The 12,357-nt window shown below is 41.2% G+C and overlaps 1 protein-coding gene across 1 annotated transcript in view; it reads right to left on the bottom strand.

Moving 5' to 3' along the window:
• The window catches only part of LOC137147603 (transmembrane protein 132B-like), a 198,251-nt gene that overhangs the window by 118,765 nt on the left and 67,129 nt on the right, over nucleotides 1–12,357 (bottom strand). The gene's annotated exons all lie outside the window — the stretch shown is intronic.

Raw genomic sequence — 12,357 nt, 5'->3', positions numbered from 1 at the left:
TGAACTGAGCGCGAACAACAAAATAGCAGTGAAGCTGCTGCAGCACAGGGAGTACAAGGCCCTTGGTACATACAGCAGCTGCCCCATGCTGCCAGGACTTCGCTGCTATTGTTATTTGAGCTAGCTAGATCAACGCTAGTTTTTGAGATGTCTATAGGTGCCTCAGTCACCCCTCCGACGGCAGTGTGGACCTACCCTGAGTCACTACTTTGTGAAGAAGAGAGCTACGTGACAACCATGGTTGATCAAGATGGCAGAATATAGGCAACCCAGGCAGGGTGCCAGCAGCCTCAAAAGAGAAAAAAACACTTTTTTACACACATTTGTTTTCTCAGAAACAACTCCTTCTATTTATTAACATTTAGATCAATGACTAATGTCTTTGTGCCCAGTAGAAGAAATTAAATTTCACTTCTTCCCCACTGGTGTTCACATGGGAAACACTCAAAAATTGGGCTTCCGCTTTGTATTTTAAAAAATTATGTTTCATGCAAAACTGTGTGTCAAACATGGTATGTGTTGGGAGATGGACTATATGGCCAGATCCTCTGCGGGTATAAACCAGGCACTCGGATACTACAGTGATGAGCGCAATGTAAGAACCGACATAGAATAGACCAGAAATCAACAGTTTGGCATCAATGGAGTGATGACAATTTACACTAGCTGAGGACTTGCCCCACTTTATTCTGCTTTACTCCCCCATCCTAAATTATGCGTGATATTCCTATGTGTTATTAAAGAGTTGTTACATTCCAACAGAATCAACATAGCACATACCAGCAGGAGGCAAAGTGATGTCTGTATGTTATTTACTAAAGTCTGAATTCTCAGGTGGTATAAAGGCCCCTTCACACTGCTCTGGTGTAACTGAGAATCAAACATTAAGCATCTGTCGTGTGTTTGGAACTTGATGGTATATAAAGACACAGACCCAACACCTGTATGACTGACTTTCCCTCTCCAATCTGCATGGTAAATCAATAGAGTTTTGAGTATGTGTGGAGAACAGACTAAAACTGATGAGATCTACCACGTGGATCAGAGAAGATAAATGTAGCCCCGAGATTGTAAGGCACTTTGGGGTCTTTAAAATGAAAGGTGCTAACCTGTAAGATATCTTTATTAGATATTATATAATCCCATCTTTTCCCTTGGAAATAAAATTTGAGGTGGATGTTCCAATATAAGCCTAGGACTCAAGACCTTCAGGATTTTGTTGCTGATATAAAATAACTGCACCTCGACATTCAATAGCTTAAATTGTATGAAAATACACTTACCAGGGAGGTAGCATTCAAAGTAGAAGGGCATCAAATAAAAGTCATGTTTTCCTACCGTTAGCACAACTCTATATAGCTAATTATCAACAAGCCCTTCTATCGCAGTATTGTGCCGCCAACTAACTCCTTCCAAGTCATGTTTTCTCCTGTCATTGATAGTCAAAATTTGACCCTTGGAAACTCTTCCTCCCCTACTTTAAAATTATTTTCATTCCTTAACAAAGGAGAAACACTTGAATATGAGAGGGCATAAGATCATATGTAGTCTATAATTTGTTTTATTATACTTTTGAGCAAGTAGTTTACTGAAATACACAGATCATGATATCTTATGATTAGACTGTGATTAGTTAATGTCCACCACTGTTATTTAAGTGGCATTTTATTTAGCTTCAAATGAATTGCTACATGTATAAGCCAACTTAGTTGTGTTGTGTGTCATGATTTAAAGTAAATATTGTCATTGTTACTGTATGACTAATTCCTGTCAAAATCCTAAAACTATTCATGACTCTCTGAATTGGTTCTAGGGCCTCCCTCATCTACATATAATAGATACAATTATATCTTGGAGTATAAATGCTGCAACTCTATTACCACAAAATAAATTTAAAAAATAATAATAAAAATTGACACAAAACCTTATAATATCAAAAATAATGTCCTAGAATCCTAGCCTCGTTTATGGAATATTGTGGACTTAGCTCTGCCTCAGTATCATTGATTTCAAAATGTGTTTTAATTTGTGTATCTTGATAATTATAAAATGCACCCATCGCAAGATAAATCCCTGACAAAATATCAGTCACAATCACTCCCACCTCAGGCAAAAGCACAAGCCAATAGAGGTGCCTTATACTGTGTTCTGCAAGTGTCACAGCAAAACTAACACCATCATTGCCCCAAGTCAGGGTGTACCTACGTACATGCCCACTGATGTCCATGGGACTTAAGCACGTGCTTAAGAATTAGGGCCTGTGTCAACATGGTAGATCCCAGACTTCTCTCATCTATGGCCTGATCCAAAACCACAGTGAAGTCAATGGGAATTTTTCCAATGCTTTCACTGGGCTTTGAATCAGGTCCCTAACGAAATGAACATTTGTCGACATTTCATAGATACAAATGGAGCAAGTCTTCTCTGATTCATGTAGAACTAGTTCTGTCTTTAACACTAATAATATGTTCCTACCCCAAAACTTTAGGGGGGAGTATCTCCTTTTCCTCTGGATTTGATGCCCCAGTCATCCTCCCTCCACTCTAAAAGCAGAACAAGCTATACAGTGTCTAGAGATGCTATTCCAGACAGTCTATTCCCACTTCAACTGAATACATGCAAAAGCAAGTAACCAGTACTTGCAGCTCTTCCATGTCAGCCGACTTAGCATTATGTTTCCACAAAATACTGCCTTCTCCAGACAAGTCTTCAATTTTATTATTAACATTATAGAGCCTTATAAGCCAGATTACCTCATTAGAGCAGATCTTTCTTTTTTACTAGCCATTTCTGATTTCATTACAGTTAGTAAAAGAAAGACAGGTGTGTAAAAGAATGTGTCTTATAAAGCTTTATAGGCAGCAATTCCTCATCTTGATCATTTTTAACAGGTAGCTGCATTTTTATCATTTTCCCCAATCTCATAAAAGAAGAATTAAGCAAGCCAGCTGGATTACAACATTTAGATAATGAAAACACACTTTTCCTGGCTCTTTAGTAGATACCACAAGAGATGAGCCCTGAGACTTCCTTAACCAATCATACAAAAGGGCTGATCCCTTCAAACTTGTCTTTAAATTATGTTTTTAAATGTTGCTGCTAATAAAAGAAATAGTCTTTGATGGATTATAAAGAGACTTGTCTATATATGACTTCCTTGATTCAGTCTCCTTAATAACTATGTCCAATAATGCTTTCATAGTTAAGGTCCTTTCCTAAGGAACTGAAGTGGTAGTCCTTAACCTGATGATGTCTACTCCATCCTCCTTTTTAATTTCCATTTGGTTCCTGCGTTGAGAACCTGCTTGGGTATCAGCGAGAGGAAACCTGCAAGGCAGCAGAAAGCTCACAATCAACACTGTAGTGTGAAGACAGGAAGCGTCTTCCCTTGGGGATACAGCATCTCTTTTAGGAGAGATATGCTGTCACATATGGTATGACAGAGGTAACAGGGCACGGTGTAAAACTCTCACCTTACCAAAAACTGAGTAGCCTTTATCTCAGCCATATTAAAAAAAATTCCCTAGGCCAAAATGTGGTCCTATAGGCCTACAGATTACCCCCTTGCCTCTTCACACACCTACTGTATATGCCAAGTGCCCAAATCCATTACACTGATAACACCGGGCACCACAGTAATAGCATGAGTCAGACTCGTGATTTCTGCAGTCACCATGAAAACAGCCTTCCATCAACTGGCCTGGGCTACCTGTTAGGCACTCAAACTTCAAAGAGGTGTCTGTTTTGAATCTTATTGTTTTGGCTTTTTCCAAATGTGCACATATACCAAAACCAGTGGCTCCTTTTATGGTCTTATTTTGATAGCTTTGTATGTACTCAGAGACCAAGTAAACAAAACCCATCATGTTAAGGTCCCCTTCATAAACTTACAAACTATCCCCACATTGGACAATGTCAGGGGTGCAGCTTGGCATTTGAACTTTCGTCTCGATTTCTTGAATGAAGTTTGTGCTGTTCTGTTATAGATTAACCTGAGCCTGCAGGCATTCTACTCACAGAATTCCCATTGACTTGATGGGATCAGGCCCATGAGCTTAGGAAAGCCAGGAGAGGAAGGAGAAGTTAACAAAAACAGAGTTGTGCATCGAGTTCTATAGAAGGAAAACTATAGATATTAACAAATGATCGTTCCAGGGCACAAGTGACTGCTGATTAGCAGCAGTTTGGCTACCAAGGTAAGAGGCATATCGGTAGTATATTAAGAAATCCTTGCAAGATCCCAGATAAGAACAAGGAATGACTTCTAAACCAACCCTCAACATCCCACATTTCTTTAAAATCATTAATAAGGAAAAGAGAAAGGCTCCCTTCCCGCTCCCTATTTCTCTCCTGCCTCATTTAACTTAGTTTGTGGACTCAGCGTAGGGACTGTACCGTTGTCTCTGAGAGGCACCATGCTACACAATTTTGGGAGCATGTTCAGATGTTAAAGAAGAAGACAGAAAGACATGCAAAATCTGATGATATAATAGCAGTCATGGAGGATTTTAACAGCCCATAATAAACAGAAGAGGTATTACAAGCAAGGCAAGGTTTAAATTTCCGCTGCCTTACTTCTCGTACTCCAATACCACTCCTTTGCACAGGCGTAGATGCCTACACACAGCGGAAGGCAGTAGAGAATCAGGCCCACAGTTTATTGGTACTGTAAACCACTGGGGTTTTTAGAGCAGTTATTTTTAGCATATATTGTGACACTGGCTGGATTCAGGGGACCATTTATGATATTATTTAACATTAATATGTCAAAATTACAATAATTCATATGAGATAGGCCATGTCAAGTACCAAGAGAAAGAAATTATAACCTAAGTATGATGATATTGTATATGTGTATATGTCATATTTGCATTGGAAGTTATGGGTATGTTTGATGTATCTGTAGTTCAACTTGTGCTGTGTCTCTGGGTGACACACCAGACAGTATGGCTGCAACACTAGCTGCTTAATGGCCCATTAAGGGAACTCAAAGGAACAATAAGCCCAGGGAAAGAACCCAGAGGCTACACCTTATGAGTCACCAGGACTTACTCATGTGACCCTGGACTCCATCTTATTTCTGTAAATTTCCACAAGCAGCATGGCAAAGGCCAAGGGACATAAAAGGGAGCTGCACCACCAAATCCATTTTGTCTTTAGTCACTGTCTTTAGTCTTCAGCCTTCACCTACGTCTGGATCATTTAACATTTCTCTTATAGTTTGTTTCTTTCATTTTATAATAAACCTCTAGTTTTAGTTACTAAAGGATTGGCTGGCAGCGTGGTATTTTGGGTAAGATCCAAACTTATATTGATCTGGCAATGTGGCTGGCCCTTTGGGGTCAGGAGAACCTTTTGGGTAAAGAGCACAGAGTTTTAAATAACTTCTCTTTACTGGACCTAGTGGCTGATTGAGAGCCAGAGACTGAAATGCAGTAAAGGGGACTATGAATATTCTGTTTTAGCTTCTTCATCACAGGTATGGGGAATCAGAAACATTGTTTGTGGCTGGTTGGGAAGTCTGACTTCAGTGTCACGCACCAGGGCTGGGAGGTTCTGCTCTCCTTTTGCAGCCTGCCCTGACCTTGGCATTTTCAGATGGTCTAGGCACAGACGGGTCACATCTATAATCTGAAAGAGGTGAATCTCCACTTGGCCTTCTAGAACACGCAGGCGTTAACACAGGAGGGGAGGATGTTAGCTCCACCAGGTCCCAGGGACCACTGCATAGTTAGGTTTATTTACATAAAGGAGGTTGCTATCCTGGTGGCCACACAGTGGTGTGGAACTGTATAGAAGACTGATTTTGAGAAGGAAAAAGGTTGAAAATCAGACTGAAAGAGCAAAGTGTAAATGAGAACCAGAACCCATCAGTTAGCTACTTAAGAACACTGCAACAGCAGTACACCTGGTTTGTGCAAGGGGGACATGTAAAAAGGCAGGGGGAAGGAGAGGAATGCTTGGGTTCATTGTAGCTAAACAAGTATCCTTTTAGAGACTAGAAATCTGGGTATAGATTAAATGCACTCATAGGGCAGCAGACAGTTCTTCTAACCAGGGGGCTGTTGGGGGTTGGGGAAACTGTGCAGGGGTACCTGCTTTAGCACCTCCATGCAATGGGTGTAGAGGATCTCCAGTCTGTAAAGAGATCCTAAGAATTCCACACCCAAAAGCCATCCCTCTGTTCCTGGGAATTTGACTTAGAATCTAATTAAGGACAGTCTAGTAGTGTTTTCAGATAAGTACTGTGTAACATGATAGGGTTGAGGCAGCAGAGTGCCTGCAAGGGAAAATTGTGTCTCACTTAGCTGCTAGAGCTCTTTGGAAAGGTTAATAAAATAGTAGACAAAGAGAGTGAGCGAGCATAATTTTCCAAAAGCTTTTGATAAGTTTCATCATAGAAGAGCCACGGCCCTGCCATTGAGGGATACCTGCAGCACTGCCCTGTTCACAGCAATGAAAAGGCAAATCAAAAGAAGACAAAGTTCACCTTCATTCCAGTTCTCTGTGCCATTCACTGCTGTTGATTTAATAATGGAGCACCGCCATACCCCGAATAAAGGATCCATTCCACACAGCTGCTCCAGTGCCCCCAGTGATGTAATCATTATTCCAGAAGGGGCCTCCAGGGCAAAAGCAAGAAGAGGATTTTACAGGGTGGCCATATGCTGAACAGTCTCACAGCCACAGGAGAGAACTGAGGGGGTATTTTTATAAGTGCCTCCAATTAACGAGCAGATGCGCAGCTCAGGCGGCTTACAGTACATCCCAGCAAGAGACCACGTAAGGAAATAAATAACCGCTGACTAGGGGGCAAAGTCATCTCATGACTAACAAGTAAGTTCAGACTCAGTCCAAGCTCTGGTGAGAAATTCAAGTCAATGCTTATTGTGTCTGAACCGGTTTGTCAATCTCCGCTCACTCAGACCCAATGAAGCCAGTTTGACAATGGGATTTTAGCAATTTATATGGTCCCCATTATTATAGTATCTGAGCACATCAAAGTTTTCTAATGTAGTTATCCTCACAACACCCCATGAGATAGCAGAGTGCTATTATGCCCACTGAACAGATGAGGAACTGAGGCACAGAGAGGATAAGTGACTTAGCCAATGTCACAAAGGGCGTCTGTAGGAGAGCAGGAATTGAATCCCAGCCTCCTGAGTCCCAGGCAAGCATGCTAAGCACCGGACTGGTCTTTCTCGCCAAATAAGTCTCATATGGAACCACCCCATGAACAACCTAAATTTAGGGCACCCTAAAACACAATTAAAGGTCAGCCTGAGTAGAACAAATGCAGTCAGAGGAAACAACATGTAGTCAACCTGGCACAGGCAGTCACATAGTCAGACAGTGTGGATGGGTTTTTGAGAGGACTTGATCATTTATTACCTCTACCAACATTTGGTAGCTATGCAAGCTAAGAAAATAAGGTTAGCCAAGCATTGGGTTTCAGGGCATAGATGGACACCTGCAACTGTTAGGAATAAGTTTTTTCTATCCTGTTTTGTGAAGCATACGTTTTTAGCTACTACAGGAGGCAGCACACCAAACTGGAGAGAACAATGATCTGACCTGGCAGGGAAAATCTAATTGTAGAATCTTCTTTCCCCTATCCAACAAATGCTGCAATTTTTCTGCAAAAATACTTGTCCAATCTAGTTAAATCCCTATGCACTTTCCTTGGAAATGGAGGATTTCAAAGCTTGATTTGTTTTAGTCATTACGGACGCACTGTTATTCCCAGCAGCGCTTTCAGCTGACAAGGTTTATCCTTGTCACCACTTTGTTGTGTTTTAAGAATCAGGTCCCAATAAAACCCAAGATACCATTTAACATTGTGCACATTAGTTTTTTATTGTATGCCTCTCAACCGCATGGTATGACTCTTTCTACTAGAGTGTTGCATATAAAATGGTCCCTTGGGCAATGCACTCAGTCAGGATATTAATTCCCTCCAGCAGTGTTGAGACTCAGTTCCTGTGATCTCCATAGTTTAAAGCATAGCTCATGAAACATTTGTGCATATCACAAATCCATCACATGATCTGATATGGTTCAGCATGACTGGCAGCCTCTGAACAAGAGAAAGAGATCTAGGACTAGATTCACTGAGTTGATGCACATCAAGAATAAGATATTTAGGTACGACAGAGGTGAGAAGAATGCACAACCCATATGATACACAACCCAAGCCAGCACCATTCAGATTTGCGCACAGATTCTAAGAGGAGAAAATATTACTTCCATAAAATTCTTATTTATGAGGGAGAGGGGAATATTGGTTTTGTTGCCTGACTGGTGCTTCCCAAAATGTATCACATGGAACTGTTGAAGTACATTATTCTCGCCTATTATTTTAAAAGGCTCCAGAGGCAACCCTGGCAATTACAGGTCTGTAAGCCTAACTTCAGTAGGAGGCAAATTGGTTGAACCTAGAGCAAAGAACACAATTATCAGACACAGATAAATATGATATGTTGTGGAAGAATCAACACAGCTTTTGTGAAGGGAAATCATGTCTCACCAATCTATTAGAATTCTTTGAGAGGGTCAACAAGCATGTGGACAAGGGTGATCCAGTTGATAACGTGTACTTGCACTTTCAGAAAGCCTTTGACAAGGTCAGTCACCAAAGGCTCTTAAGCAAATTAAGCAATCATATGATAAAAAGACAAATCCTCTCATGGATCAATGACTAGTTAAAAGATAGGAAACAAAGGATAGGAATAAATGGTCAGTTTTCACAATGGAAAGGGATAAAAAGCAGGGTCCCCCAAACAGCTGTACTGGGACCTGTGCTGTTCAACATAATCAGCAATTATCTGGAAAAAGGGGTGAACTGTGAGGTTGCAAAATTTGCAGATAATACAAAATGACTCCAGATAGTTAAATCCAAAGCTGACTGTTAAGAGTTACAAAGGGATCTCACTAAACTGGATGACTGGATGACAAAATGGCAGATGAAATTCCCTGTTGATAAGCACAAAGTAATGCACATTGGAAAACACAGTCCCAACTATACATACAAAATGATGTGGTCTAAATTAGCAGTTACCAATTAAGAAGGAGATCTTGGGGTCACTGTGGATCGTCCTCTGAAAACATTCACTCAATGTGCAGTGGCAGTCAAAAAAAGCTAACAACATGTTAGGAACCATACAGAAAAGGATAGATATTAAAACAGAAAATATTATAATTCCCCCATATAAATTCATGGTATGCCCACACCTTGAAGACTGCATGTAGTTCTGGTCGTCCCATCCAAAAAAAAAGATGTATTAGAATTGGAAAAGCTGCAGAGAAGAGCAACAAAAATGATTAGGGGCATGGAACAGCTTCCATATGAGGAGACACTAAAAAGACTGACTGTTCATTTAAGAAAGAGATGACTAAGGGGAACTATGACAGAGGTCTATAAAATCATGAATGGCATGCAGAAAGTGAATAGGAAAGTGTTATTTACCCCTTCGTGTAACACAAGAATGAGGGGTCACCCAATTAAATTAATAAGTAGCAGGTTTAAAACAATCAAAAGGAAGTACTTCTTCAAACAACGCACAGTCAACCTATGCAACCCCATGCTCTGGGTGTCCCTAAACCTCCAACTGCCAGAAACTGGGACTGGACAACAGGAGATGGATCACTCCAAATTACCCTGTTCTCTTCATTCCCTCTAAAGCACCTGGCATTGGCCACTGTCAGTGACAGGATACTGGGCCAGATGGACCATTGGTTTGACCCAGTATGGCCGTTCCTATGTCCTGACAATGAGCTAGATTGCAAAACAACACTGGGCCTGAACACATTGCTGCACTGTCCCTAGAGCAGCCTGGGAAGAAGTGTGTGATACAGAATGTCCGGCTCCCTGCTGTTCCAGGGAGGGAGCAAATGCCATCCTAGCGATCACATGGAGTCAAGTCTTAAATCCAAGGAGAAAAGTCACATCAAAGTCAATGGGCCAATTCCTGAAGTCTTTGGCATTTTTCACTCAGTCCTTATCCAGGCAAAAGACCCCACTGAATTCATGCTAATATCATCATGCATAATTGGGAACAACAGTCCTCTTCAACCAAAGTGATCAGGTCACTGTACCATTTCTGTCTGGTACATCACACTGCCTCTGTTTCCCTTTTTCGGCCAGGCAAACACCACACAACAGGGGTTCCAAATGGAAGTCTCACCTTCCAGCCCCGGTTTATAATATAGAGCAACAAAACATGTTCACCCTGCACCCTGACTAATCTCCAAATCCTCTTTGGCCCTTCCCCAGGACCTGACCCCCCACTTTCTAGCAAGGTCTCTGGCCAGTCTTGCTCTCAGAGTCTTCTCCCCCGTCTACAAGGCTCTCCTAAATCTCACTCCAGACCTTGGGCTGCTGCCCTTCCCCCCGGCAGTTATCCTTCTCTATAGGCTACTTCAGCATCAGGTTTTACTAGCCCCTGACACACCCTCCCACCCCAGACTAAGATGGGAGCACTGCTTTGTACCGTTCCCACAGACGCATCTCTCAGGAGGAGTCATGTGACTGAGTCTCTTCACAGGCACGGCAAACCTTCCCTAAACCGAGAATTAACTCTTCCTTGGCAGACTAGGGTCAGGGCCTGAACCCCCTCCCCCCCACCACAATCATATTGGAAGTCAACAGGAGTTCCCCCTGAGTAAGGGCACAGCGATAGCCAAGAAGGGATTTCAGAATATGGGCAAATGTGAGTTTTGCCGAACTGCAGACTCGGGCCCCTAGAGAACACGATCAATACTTACTTCAATTAAAGAGATAACAGACAATCAAAATAAGAGCAAGGTGCTATACTGCCAAGAACAAGAACTGATACAGATACCAGGAAATTATTAGCACTAGGGCAAGCGCTTAACTTGCAGAATAACAGATGGATTTTTAAGGGTGTCTCACACCTTAAGTCTTAAAGTGAAGGACTCTCTCTTTGAAACTATTTATTTGCTAAATCTCTGATGCATCAAGCTCACCGCTGGATTTCTGGACAAGGAGAAAGGCAGGGTGCCCGCACCTGCCATCCCTAGGCAGTTTTGACCTTGTGAGCATCAAAGTTCCTTAAGACAACTCATGACTGCAAACAAAACAGCGCCCGCTCCTGTCTAGTCCTCTAGAAATATACCTGTCCACAGTATAAAGGCTTGTTCCAGTTCTCATTGAAACTAAGCGGAGTTTTGCCATTGACTTCACTGGAAACAAGACTTGGCCTCTCAGAGTAATTCTGCTTGCTTATTGCCCAGAAAAACATAGGCAGGGGTTTTCAAAGCAGCCTAAGGAAGTGAAATAACTAACTCCCATTGAATGTCAATAGGATTTGAGTGCCTCACTTACGTTCTCTAAAAATCCCAGTTGTAAATAATGGCTCTTGATCAATGTTCAATAAATCTTTCCAAATATTCCTACTCTGAAATTTTGTGATCTGTCATATTCATTTGCATATGACATTATGCTGTGGGACATAGTTTACTACATAAATGATGGAATATGATACGTCAGTACAAGCAGGTGTGCTGTAAACAAAAATCAATGTAATCATGAGGCTCAGAAAATTGCTTTTAATTTTATGTTTATATGTATAATTCTGCTAAATTATTTGGGCAGGGTATTGACATATTTTTCCTCTTATACAACTGGTTTGAAATTCCTAATTTACCTATGTGCAAGTGGAAATTTACCCACATTTTCACTTTAAGTGAAACTTTAGGGACGAACATAATGTGCAAAAATGTACCAGCAGTAGTAAAACTATAACCCAAATATTTATAAAAAGCAAGTCCAATTACTTCCACATCAAGTTTGGGAAAACATGCATTTTGATTAAAAGAAAGACACATTGACAGATGTATGTATTCCAATGAAAAGAGGTACATATAAGTACAGGATGTTTCTCACACCCTTACATACCTAGCTCCCTACATTTTAAAGGAGTGATTTACATAAAGAATTAACTGGCTGACCTGTATTAAGATCTATAGAGAATTACTAAAAAGTTACCTCTAAATAGCTACCTTAAAGGTTGGGTCTGGGGAACTGATAATGGGATATGGAAGGTTGCCAGTTCAAATCTAGCATAAGCCTATGGTGGCCAAGAGTCATTACCATCTGAACGCTATTCAATGCCCTATGTGAAATGAGTTATTGATCTTCTCCATCTCATAGTGGCTATGTTCACATCATAAAACACACCACTACATTTAGCACTACATGACTCCATCTTTGGCAGCCATTTCTGGAGAAGGATTGAATGGGCCATGGAGACTCACAGCTAGATGTGGTATTTTCACAGCTAGACATGGTTTAGGCACAGTCTCAGGGCTTCATGGGATATTTTGCACTGTGACTGT

This window comes from Emydura macquarii, unplaced genomic scaffold (genome assembly GCF_026122565.2).
Source record: "Emydura macquarii macquarii isolate MOO-44397 ecotype Brisbane River unplaced genomic scaffold, CSIRO-AGI_Emac_v2 contig_554, whole genome shotgun sequence".
NCBI classification, from domain to species: Eukaryota; Metazoa; Chordata; order Testudines; family Chelidae; genus Emydura; species Emydura macquarii.
This window is presented reverse-complemented; position numbering and strand designations above follow the sequence as displayed.